We start from the raw sequence: 12971 nt of genomic DNA on the forward strand, positions 1-12971 counted from the left end.
ATTAAAACATAAAGTAGACTATTTCCAATATGAAAACTCATTTGTTTAGAAAAATGTCTTCCCTCTCTCATTACCTCTCTCAAAACAGCTGAATGAGAGTTGAAGTTTCCATTAAGTTTCAGCTGTCCCGGAGTTCAAATGTACATTCTATAGTCAGCAAATCTTGAAAGAACATTGTATATGAGGCTTAAAAAAACACAATACAATCTGATGAACAAGACAACAGCATGCGCGCATATGCCATGAGATTTGTTACCACTTACATCTCTGGGCTACGCTGACATGCACACGAGATAAATGGAGCTTGGATTAAGCAGGTGCAATATAACAGTGTTCTGTTATCTGTCCCTGACAAATTACAGGCTGCTAGCTGGAATTGCCACTTGCAGATAGTAGTCATTTAGTAGTAAACTGTGCTTGTTTTTTCTAAAAGCCTGAAACAAGGGCATGTTTATAAGTATGTTGAAATATGAAATGCTTTGAGTACATGTAAGGGAAATGAATACCTTCCTAGCCTTTCATTTCGTATCAAACATTTACTGCATTGCAGGTCTCCCCAGCTCAGTGGCAGCATCAGTGTAGCATACCTCATGCAGACAGTGCTTTACAGTCACAGCAATGTAGTATTTGAGCTCTTCTTTAAACTTCTGTTCTCCTTTTATGGAACTGATTTTGGCGAAAGAGAATGTGGGAACATTTTTGGATGTTCTCAACGGTGGCAGTTTATGGGGGAAAGTAAATACTCTAGTCTTGTATATTATTGCAGGATTCATTGCTATGGAAGAAAAGCCCCTGCTCACTGCTGAGCTTGCGCAGTGGAACAAGGACAGCGGACGATGCTGAGCTCCCTAACTGACTTCTAAATTATTCTATTCTCAGTGGGTTTTATTTTTATTTTTTGAAAAGCAAGATTGCAAAATAAAGACCGTCTCTTTGTCCCTCATTTTCTTTTCTAGAATTGTCTTAAACAAAAAACACTTAAATCTCATTTTCTACTATTGAGGCATATATTGGGGGATCATTTTAATCACTGTCAAGTGAGAAAAACAAACCTTCACAGCTGCAGGAGACAGGCAGTGAGAATACTGCCCATAAAGGCATTTACAAATATAAAGAGAAAATGTAACAAGAACATAAAGGCAAATACAGTCTATATTTTTTAATGTACTATTAGTTACTGTTTTTTGGGTTGTCCAAAAGTTGCACCTTTGTTTGTGTCCTGTTGGCACGTTCCTTGCTCAATGCAAAACAGATATGGGAGGTTCCATACTGAATACTCTGAAGCTCGTACTAAAACATCTCCATCAACATTTACCAAACTGCTGGCTTACAAACTCCCTTAAAAAGAAGACTGTGATGTCACGCTGTTCTTCCATCACCTCACACCCTTCTTTTATGTCTCAGTAATCTAAATGTTTTCTAGAATCTATACTGAGATAATGCCAAGGGACGTCTAAAATGTTCAATTACAGTCTCCTTTTAAAATATGTCAGATCTTTCGGGCAATCTATCAAAAAAACAATGAAGCACTCATTATTTTATGTCTTCTATTACTCAACTTACAAGAAACCATTAATAAGACTATAAACAGCGTCTTGATGAGTTTTGGTTTGCTACTGAAATACCCTCAGTAATCTGACTTTTGAACTTGTCTCAGCAGGAAGGTCCTATTTTCCTTGCTTGGATCACCTCCGAGCAAGAGGCAAAGTCTGAGGCAGCAATTTTACAACGTGTAGCTTTAGTAAAACATCTAGTTTTTGGCATGGCTCTTGAAATAGCTGAAAGAAAGTTTCAATCCACGTACTGTGGTGAAAGACAGAGAAAAGAGGGGGTCAGAGGATATGATGCTGAGCATTAGGCAGCCTTGGCAGCTCTGAGGTTGAGATGTTTTTCTGAGCATCAACACCCAGAGGCTAAATACATGCAAAGGAAATCCTGCTGTTCCCACTTGTATGTCTGATGGTTTAAACAGCTGGGGATGGATGCAGGAAATGATAGAAAGCAAAGGTGGATCTTGCTTTGCTTGATGCCACCTACAGCCCCTTTGGAGTGGCTTGAGCACTGGAGAATAGCGGATTTTGCTTCTCACTAATGGATTGCATTGGCTTTACTGGAGTTCCTGGGACATTACATCGGGCTCAGCCCACAATAAAGAAAACTGCCTGTGTGGGTGTATGGGCAGTTTGTTATCAACTGTTTTTCCAAGAGGTCGGCCACCATGCCATCCCACAGAGTTCTTTACTTCTCAAAAGCTATTACCTTTTGCATACAAGGCCATCTTTGCTAGCATCCTGTTTTGCTATTGTCTTTGTCAGTTGATGTGATATTTGTTTTTTTGGTCACGCTTTGCAACTCCTTGAGTCGTAACTGCAGATACCACAATTGTTCCGTCATACCACATATTACAGGCAAAAATCATTTGTTCCTACTTTATTACCCCGCAACAGCTTTATTGCAGGTGGGATCAATTTAGTCTTTGATATATTTAAAAAGGATGGATGCTCGGAAAATGAGGTCTGTGAAAAAATATTTTGCCTTTCAAGTAGATGATTCCAGGATTAAAATCCGGGATAGCTCATTTCCCCCCTGGATTCAATCATTTCTGTTTTTCAGGTACTCTTCCTAGCTCTTTAAAGTGTAAATCTTATAGTTTTTATGCATCTGTAAATCAAGAACTGAAGAAATCATTTTCGCTTCTTTAAAAAAAAAACACATCTGGACTAAGGACTTTGCTGAGCTGCAGCATCGTGCACATATGGAAATGAGTTGAAATCTTTGAAAAAGGAAGGCGGGTTATAATGGGACTGCTTTTTGGAGTGGAAGTAGGAGAGGGCATGTCTGCAATAAATCTAGAGAACGGAGATAAAATGAGATCTTATGATGCTTTCATGCAGTTTGGCGAAAAGTAGTTTTGCATTGGAGTTGAGCTGATTCTGCCCATGAGAGGCTAGTAAATGTGTATCTTTCAAATACTTATGTTTCACCATGTCCTTTTCTCCTTTTTTTCCCCCCCATGTGGAGGAAGTCACAAAATCAATGGCCTAAAGGCAGAGCTGTGCTCGAGAAGTGCTAAGGGTGTCAAACCTTCCCTGCCCCCCCAGTGTCACCTCCCACCTCTGGGTCTGCTCCCCTTGAGGTGGTTTTGTGGTGATGTGAAATTACTATGGCATCCCTCTGTCATCTGGACAGGGACTCAAGGGGGTAAAGAAAGCAGCTCTATACTATTGTGTTGGAAAAGCCTAGGCAAAGCACTGGAGTTGTTTATGGAGACTTTGTGCCCTCTAGAAATGCTCACGTGGTTGTCCTCACAGGTTTTGGGCTCATTGTGCTGGCAGAGGAGTGCAGTACCCTCACCTTGAGAGTGCCGTGCTTCTCAGTGTGGCTGTTTTCAGAGCTTCTAATAAACACTGGAGCCCTGCTGTGTCTGGAGGAGTCTGGCATCTTCTGCAAGTGAGAGTCTCATTTGTGGTAAATAGGTTTTTTAACCTTTGTGACAGCCTGAAAATGTTCAATTTGAGCTTTCGTACACTGAACTGACCAAAACAGAAGGATTAGAACAGAATGAGAAGCAGTATTTCCTGGAATGTACAATTAGGTGGGAATCCATCTGAAAACAGTGGTCTGTAGGAAAAGGCAAGAGGAGGTGTTTACAGTAACTCTGGGCAGTGGGGGAGCTGTACCTGTGCCCATTTGAACCCTGATCACATCAGTGCTGAGTCACTGTCATTTTAGGTGCTTGTTATTCTTCTGCATGAGAAGAATTGACTTGGCTAGCAGGAAGCATTGAGACCAGCAAGAAATCATTCCTCAGGCACAGTTTCTGGAGGAGATGATGCCCAAGGAAAGGGTTGGTGTGTTGCTCAATAGAGCAGAAAAGCTGTAGACTGAAAATGTCATCAAAATGGAATGTCTAAAGTCTTTCTGCTTATTCCTTTACACTGCAGATTCAGGTCCAGCCCAATTAAGTTTTTGGAAGGTGCAGAATAGTTATTTGAAGTTCAAGCTTTTGAATTCGCTGCTTCTGTTGGACAGCAGGAAGTTAGGCACTAGGATACTTATAGATTAGCCTTAAATGATCCTGGAGCCGGAGGAAGTGTACCTGTAGAACTGCATTCTTATTCAGTTACAAGTCAATGCTATTGTTAATGTCCTACTTGATGGATAGGAAATATCCTTTTAAAGCTGAAACTAAATGAGGAGGGGAGAGCAGCAATGTGAAGGACAGTTTAAATGGTGTTGGCAACCTGCAGAAACAGACTGAACACAAAATGATGATGTGGCCAAAAGCTGAACACTACTGAGGCAGGATATGGAACTATAAAAAAGCAAGAAAACTGATTCCTGTTCTGCTCATTGCTAGGAAGACCTCAGGTAGAAAAAATGACCTTATTTTGGGTGGATCCATGGAATTTCTTGCCACAAGATTGTGTGGATACTAGAATTTTCCACAAGATTAAAAGGTGATGTGACAAACTATCACAAAGGCAACTATTCTGGCTTTAGGTGTCCTCAAACAAAAGCCTTCTATTTAGGGGCATGTAAAAGTCCTCAGAAAATACTGTTGTGTGTTTGCTGTGTTTTTAACCCCTTGGCAGGTTTGAGCTAAATCAGCCTTCATGCTGCCATATTATGGCTGTGCTTATGTTCTGCCATGTACCTAGAGTCAGCAATGAGGATGAGAGATGGTGATGAAGAGCCATAAGGTTGTACCAGGAGATATGAGTGGCTGCCAAGAGCTGCTCAGCCAACACTGGAGGACCTATGGTGAGAGATGACTTGCTAGGGTGATAGTTTTCCTCTGTATAAAGCTCTGGTATTACTTCCACACCAGACCTTTGCCAGTGCAAGTCTCTCTGTCCCAACTTCTCCTCACCATATCCCAGGCTCTGCAATAATACTGCTTTTAATTTTGCTCCTGCCCATAATTCTGAGGTCATCTGGTAATCTAGGCAGGTATACAAGGTAGAATTGGGATTTATGTTTTAAAAATCTAACTGACCTGAACAATAGATTGCGGTGATTTTGAAGGAGATATTGTCCTTTCTTGGCTAGGTTTCTCATAAAGTTTTATATGACAGATTAAAAAATAATAAAAGGAACTGAAATAATAAAAGAGGACATTATGGTAACAAAGGAGCAGAGCAATTGAGAAAATTCAGGTTCCAGACAAAAACCAAGGGCAAAAATCCATCTTACTCTATGAGGCTAATGCCGCTTTTTTTTTTGTTTTAATCCTTATATTTTGGTGCACTTCATTCCTACTCTTCACAATGTGGAAACCGAGCATTACATTCTGGTGGTTTAATAAAGCCTATCATCTTGTTTGTTTCAATCATTTTCTCACTGGGCTGAAAGCTTTAGGGATTTCTTTCACAATAATTCCCCAGATCTCATTCTTGGTCATTACAGTGCAGCTGATTGCCACTAAGCAGATAGTTCCTGCTTTTTATTCTTTGCTTTCAGACTCATAATTCTGTGCTTATCTGCACTGAACTTCATTTGCATTTATTAGCTGTGCTGGTATTTAAAATATTTGCTCTAAGACCTTCTTTATCTGTCTGCATTGTTTCATATTATTTGCTGTCTCTCCCAATTTAACTTTAAATGCAAACTCCAAATGTTTGTTCCAAATGGTTGTCCGAATTCTTTGCAAAAAGCATTGAGTGCAGATCCCTTCCTAATTCCCAGCTACCAAAGTCTTTCTAGCTGAGAGGTTGTGTTTTTCAGCTTGTACTTCTCTCAGTCTCTGTACAGCTCCAGGTGACTCCAACCTCTTCTTCCTTTCCTCCCTTCCTTCTGGATATGGATCTCTGTTACAGTGCTTGGCAGTGTGGAGCTTCTTCTCAATCCTACCAGCACACTCACTCCTCCCTGAAAACACCTGTTTTGTCTTCCCCATATGTCAGAGTGAGAATGTTGTCTGTGCGTTTGTGCTCCAACACTGCCAGGAGGTGATATATACCTTCTGGGGAAGGGAAGGAACACCCTGAGTGTGTCTGGGTTGAGGATTTTCATGTAGTGCCAGCATTGCTCCGTATGTTTTTCACTGATCTCAGAGGGAATTTGAACAGTGATTGAAGGCACCCCCTGGTATGTGTGTGCAGTTAGAAAACGCAGCCTTCTTCCAGCTTGTGGTTCTGGCATTGGCTTCCATGATTTCAAGCAGATGAATTCCTGTCCTCTCTGGGAGGGGTCAGTCCCAGACAGAGATGCCAAAATTTGGCTATTTGTGGGGTAATAAAATAGCACTTGCCTGTAGCCACAACTTCAGTATCTCTCATTCTCTTTCTCATCAGAAATCCCTTATTATTTTGAGCTTACTGGTGCTGTCAAACCTGACAGACCTCCTGAAATGAAGTGGGAAAGCCCAGAGCCCCAGGCAGTACAGGGTATCAGCACTAATATCCAGGGTTCATGGATAATATCCAAGCCTTGTGGAAGTGCATATGTGTGCAGCACTTTGGGCAATGGTTATCACCAGCTCCTTTCATCTGAGCCAATTAGTTGGGGTTGAAACTATACTTTTAGGGCCTGATCGAAAGTCCAGACAAATCAAAAGATCATTTCTATTGACATCGCAAGGCTACAGTGTTCTCAGGGGCATGGTGTTGAACAACCTAAAACTGTTCCTCAAGTTTCTTCAATATTTTAAAGCTTGAAGCTATCCTACCACATCAACTATTTAAGGCAGTGTTACAGCAGTAGGAAAGTTGGAAAATATTCTGCAGTTTGTGGAAATTTAAAAGCAAATGAAGAAGCCTACTTTCCCTGATGTCCCCATATAACATTCTGAAAACACAGGAAACACAAAATACTATTTTAATTGCTGTTGGTTGTAACATCTACTTCTTGTGCTCGCACAGACGGTACAAAATCTTAAAAAACAAACAACACGAAATGAAAGCTCTTATAGTCCATCCAGAAGATGGATGTGGGAAAGCAAGAGAGTTTTGGCTTTAGAAGTGGAATTAGATACAAAGACTGGAAACAGAGCTGTAATTTCCATTGCAAAGACTTTGAAAGCTGCTGTGTGAGACTGAATTTTGTCTTTAGTATCAACTCTTTTGAACCTTTATCTCTGGACAGGCGAGCAACAACATATGTTTTTATGTATGCTAAAGCATACTGTCAGTGAGTGTTATAGATCAAATTTAAACTCCAGAAACTAAAAGAAAAAAAAAATTATATATATTTTCTCAGTGTTACACATTTTGAACTTTGAACTTTCTCTGCAAATGTGAGCACTGTGTTGTTGCTTCCTCATTTTCCAGGATCAATAGGATTTTACCACTTGATGAATATCCTGCTATCATGGGGACCATTGATGAATATCCTGCTGTCATGGGGACCATTGTAGTTCACCTTTTTTTTTTTTTGTGATATGAGCTGTTAAGTTTGTTAGCAATGTTCTATGACCTGTGGTGCATTAAGAAGACCATCTGTTAACTCATTAGGACTTAAGTGACTGTTAAATGATTTGCTAACAGTTCAGGGGATGGGACTTGAAATAAAAAAGATGACACCCCTTAATTCTGGAACCAGATGAGTCTGTGCTAATTCATTTGGATTAGAAGACTGGGTGGCCAAATCTGTTTTCATTTTTTTACATAATGCAGTCTGGATAGTAGGAATAATTGACATAGTGAAGAAAAAAATTCCTACATAATTACAGTATTAATGACTTCTCAAGACTTTTTTTGTAAACAACTTTCCTATTGTAATTATTTAATTGCAAGAGGCCTGCTTATTAAGATAGTCTACAGTATTTTCATCTACATATAATCTGTCATAGAGATTAATGAATTGTACAACATGTTGATGTCTGATAGTGTATTTATTTAACATTTTGCATCATCCTTTTACATCAGATGTCCACGAGCATCCTAATGTCTTATTTTTGTTTTCTTCATTACTATTCCTTGTACAGTTAATTGCAGCTTAGTTATAGTTATAGTTATAGTTGTTATAGTTGTGAATTCTTGGTTGCCTTAAGGTTTATTGATGAATGCGTCTACACATACAAATCTTCATGAAAATGTAAATTAACTGTCAAGTGAGGTCATTGGGAAGAGCTTCTGGGGAAGCACAGTTCTTCATTTCTTGCGCTTTTCCCATTAACATCTTTGCCTAGCCATAGCAGAAAACCTTCTATACCAGAGCTATCCCACATCCTTCTTGCATCCTCCACACATGGCGCTGCTAGACCTTTTCCTCTCTCCTCTGCTGCTGGTGAGGCACGGGCTCATCTGCTCCATCCTCTGCCAGCACCTCAGGTGGAGACACACTAGACATGCTCTGGTGCTACAAAAAGCCAGTATTTAAAACTCTTTCTTTCTGGCAGATTTGTCAATAGGGTAGACTAGAGCTGAACAGAGATATTTTACCCATGTCTTATGAGAAGTGTGGAGTGGGAAATGTTTGAAGATCGATGGATTCATCCCGGAGTCCTCTCAAGTGGGAAGAGGGAAAGATGTGCTTTATTTCTCCTCCTCCAGCAATGCAGCCCCCAAATACCCATTCTGCTTCTGCAGCCAAATTTTCCAAAAGAAAGGATGTGTCCTTTCTGCATCAAATCACCATAACAAGAGGAAACAAGTTTTTGGACAAGTTACACGGAAAAGCGTTCTTACAGAAAGCATAAAGTCCACTGAAAAGTGATGTCAAATGTAGAAAAAGCCCAGAAATTGCTAACTTCAGGACTCAGAACTGTCACTTACAATTTAATTGTCTCTATGTATGTTCTCTCTTCTCTCAGTTCTGTGATTAAATATCAGCAGTATATTCATATCAGCTCCTGGCTGTGAAGCCTGCTTGACAGTTCGCACAAAAAATTAACTTTCAGAAACACATCAACTTTTATGAAGGAAGACTCTTTAAATCTGTGCCATATAATAGCATTTGACAATTGTCCATCTATTTCCTCACTTACAATTTGTTGAAGCAGGTTGTGTTTTTTGATAATTGTAAGTCAGAATGTAAAAAAAATATCAATTCTTCTTGCTACTGGAACTTGTTTTATTCAGGAGATGTGGAATTAAATCCAATTCTTGGTGCTAATGAACTTCGAGAACTTCATTGAATTGAATCCATGGAGTGTTCCAATTTATGTCAGGGAGTGTTGAGGTCTATGAAACTATTTTAGGTACCTCTGGTCTATTTTAAATGAGCTCATGTATAGTCTGGAATGGGAGAAGAATGATTAGTTCGACATACAGATTGAAACAGCCCTGTATGCTCTGAGTATGCTTGAGGCTAGTTTAGCTCAAATGAAAGAGGACAGTATTTCTAGGATTTGTAGTATGACTAACAGAGCTCTGATTAGCTGCTCATCTTTTCCTGTAAGATTCAGGAGCGACAGGGAACCTTATGGCTTTCTGATTATGCATATGTAATATAGTAGATGAAGGATTTCCTGATGTTTTTTGCTCAAGCCCAATAACTTCTAGTGCATTTGGAGTGTGGTTGACCATTAAAGTTTGCCTGAAATTTTCTAAAGTCTGTTTCAAAACGTGATGCTTGAGAACATAATTGTAAACTGCAAAATGCATCTCCACTAATGATGAACATTTTACAACAGGCATGAACACATCTTATCTACTTCCTGATGATGAGCAGATACTTTGCCACATGTTTAATTGTAGAAACTCGAAACAGGCTCCAGTATCAAAAAGTAGTTGCACCTCTCTATGGGGGAGGCATCCCTCTCATTCAGGGGATATCAGTGGAACAAATAACAGCAGAGTATGTTTGGAGTCTCAAATTTCACTGGGTTTCCTGAAATGTTCCATGGATACTTTTTGGAGAAAGAGGAAAATGAGTCTGCAGGGATACTTACCATGACAAGGATGAAATACATTGGTTAAACTTCTGTAATGGAATTTGGCTTTCATGAGTCTCATGTCAGATAGTGGTTTCTTTTCAGTTCTTCATAGCGCATTTCTCCTTGTGTTTGCCCTTGGTTACTTACTTGGTTACACCGCAGAGGTGTTCAAGGCCAGGTTGGATGGGGCCCTGTACAGCCTGGTCTAGTATTAGATGTGGAGGTTGGCAGCCCTGCCTGCGGCAGAGGGGTTGGAGCTTGATGATCCTCGAGGTCCCTTCCAACCTAAGCCATTCTATGATAGGATTCTATGATTCTCAGTAGAAGTTCAGAGGTGGTTTTCTGTCTCTTGCTGAGAAATGGAGATCAGTGTGAAAGTGCAGGGTTTAGCTCATGATGCTCTTCCTTTTTCTTCCATTTCGTGAAAATTAAAAAAGATATTTCCTCTTTATATTGTATTTATTATTTTTATTTATCTTATTATTTTTCCTATTTTTATATGAGGAAGCAGTGCCTCATATGTGTTCTCTTCATGTGATTAAGGTGCATTGCAAATGTGGAAACTTCTCACAAACGGAAAACAACACACAAATCTTTAAACCTTTCTTGGCAGGACGTGTTCTTGAAGATCTGAGTAAGGGAAGTTTAAGCTCTTCATCATGGTTACAAGAGATTCTGGTTAAAAAAAAAGACAAAACTTTTTTATTGTACAAAACAGAGACAGAAACATGAAAAAGACATCTCATTTTTAAAATAGCTTTACTCATCAGATATGGCTCATGAATCTTATTTGGATGAACTGGGAATCATATAACCACAGCATGAAATACATATCAGATTTGCTGTATAAATTTAAAAGGTGTCTTCATGATAGTTCAATAAATGAAAATGAGAACAATGCTCACAAGGCACCAAAGAGCAATTGAGTGAACCTTCGGACCTTTTTCAAGTAGTCAGCATGCTCCTAGAGGGTAGATGGTGAACTGGAGACCCAGATTTGGGACCTAGTTCTCACTTTGCCCTGTCATGGTGTACCGAGTGGAGGTAAGGCACTCCTCTATGGGATCACAGAATCGACTGGGTTGGAATGGACCGCTAAAGATCATCTTTTCCACAGCTTTCACTACAACAGGTTCCTCAAAACCCTGTCCAACCTGACTTTGAACACCTCTAGAGATGGGGCGTCCACAATGTATTTGAATTCCAAGGTCTAAACACTGTGATGGTGAGAAGTTTCTTCCTTATATTCAGTGTAAATCTACCTTCTTTCAGTTTAAATGTTTCTCCTTGCCCTGTCACTACAGGCTCTGGTAAAAATGCATCATCTGTCTTTCTCATAAGCTACCTTTATGTACTGAAAGTCCATACGGAGGTCTCCCCAGAGCCTTCTTTTCTCCACACTGAACAAACCCACCTTGTTCATCCTGTCTTTATAGGAGGTGCGCTCCAGCACTCTGATCATCCTCATGGCATCCTCTCGATCTGCTCCAACAGCTCCACATCTTTTCTTATGCAGTGGAACCTGGGTATGCAGATGGGACCTCACCAGGGAGAGCAGAGGGAAAGACAGTGCTGCTAATCTGTTCCTGCTTTGGAACACAAAACCTCTGTAGGGCCCTCGTATCTGAGAGGTACACAGTGTAACAGAGCCTTTGATGACTGAACTAGTTATAAGCATAAGAAGATAATATATGTTTTTTATTTATTATTATCCTTTTGCATCTCTCAGTGCAAGCTCCACATTTAATTCCTGTGCTTTTTCCAAGATAACCACTGTGTCTTAACATCCTCAGTACCTGACTTTCTGGGAACTATAAACTTTAAAATCATTAGTCAAGTTCAGGAAGTTTGCAGCTGCCTTTATTTTATTTTTTTGGTATAGCAACAGGGCACACAGTCCTGCTTAAGAAAACCCCTATCTACTCTCTTCCTGTAACCTATTTGTTAATCATGTTTTGGTGACTGACTTTTGGGCACAATCCCAAGAATTTTTAAGGCAGTCTTTAATAACCACTAATATGTCTGCATACAAAACCAGATGATTATTATTCATGGGTGAGATTACACAGAATTAAACTTTCCAAAACTGCAACGACCACATTCAGCTAGACATGAAAGTAAGCTGAATTTCCATTTGGTTTGCTTCTTGCTGAGCCTTCAAGTTATAAAGCGAAGCAAAGCCAAAAGATTAATACAATGAAAACAAAGATTGGGAAATTAACTGACACGATGCAATTTTCTGCCTCATTGGGCTGGCACCAATAATATGCAAAGGAAAGCCTGCTTAGCATTGGTTAGCTGCTGTATAAATGTGGGACAGTCAGTCTCCTTCTCCAGGGAAGGTATTTTCTTGAATCATATAGCCATTGACTCTTCCAATTACCAGAGACCCCATGCACAGCTTGAGGCCTATCTTTTTTTATTTTTTCTTTTACTGTTCTGCTTTGTCATGTTACTGCTATTACAGTTTACGCAGGTACATGGTTTCTTATTATCTCTAATATTTTACTGATAGATAAGAAGAACACACTGAAAAGAAAGAAGGGAAACCCTGCAGCCTGCTGCTACCTCCACAATTAAATATTAATATTTTAGAAAATTTTACTTTAGGGAGCCCATAATGGGCTGTCTGTTAATCATCTATTTCAGTGTACTTTTAATCCATTACATATTCAGGCTGCTGTTGTGCTATTACTGGAAATAAGCCATTGCTTGTAATTGTCCAGAGGGAGGCATCATCCTCTAGTCTGCTTCTTTAGATTACTTAGATATTAAAAGAAAAGTCCTCATTATTTTAAAAATTTGAATAAAGTCTGAATTTCTGTCATGTATCTATGAACCCAGGGCCTGTTTACTCTCAGTAAGTCTAGTTTGCTTTAGCATTGAGTCTGCAAGGCTTGTGAGCCTGGGATGAAGCATTCCTTATCTGTGAATATTCTGGTGTTCTCAAGTCACACTGAACCACACTGATGTCTTCATGGCATCCTGTGGTGTATCCAAGTTACTGGCCAATGGTTGACTTTTTGTATGATGCTACATCTGAAGAATAACTTTTAACTGGAGGTCAGAAGGACTAGTGCTGGTCCCAGTTCAAATTCTGACAGGGTCCATAACCACAAATAAGTTTCTTCTGCCTATGTTTTACTTTCTG

The sequence above is a fragment of the Numida meleagris genome, chromosome 3 (assembly GCF_002078875.1).
Source record: "Numida meleagris isolate 19003 breed g44 Domestic line chromosome 3, NumMel1.0, whole genome shotgun sequence".
Classification (NCBI taxonomy): domain Eukaryota; kingdom Metazoa; phylum Chordata; class Aves; order Galliformes; family Numididae; genus Numida; species Numida meleagris.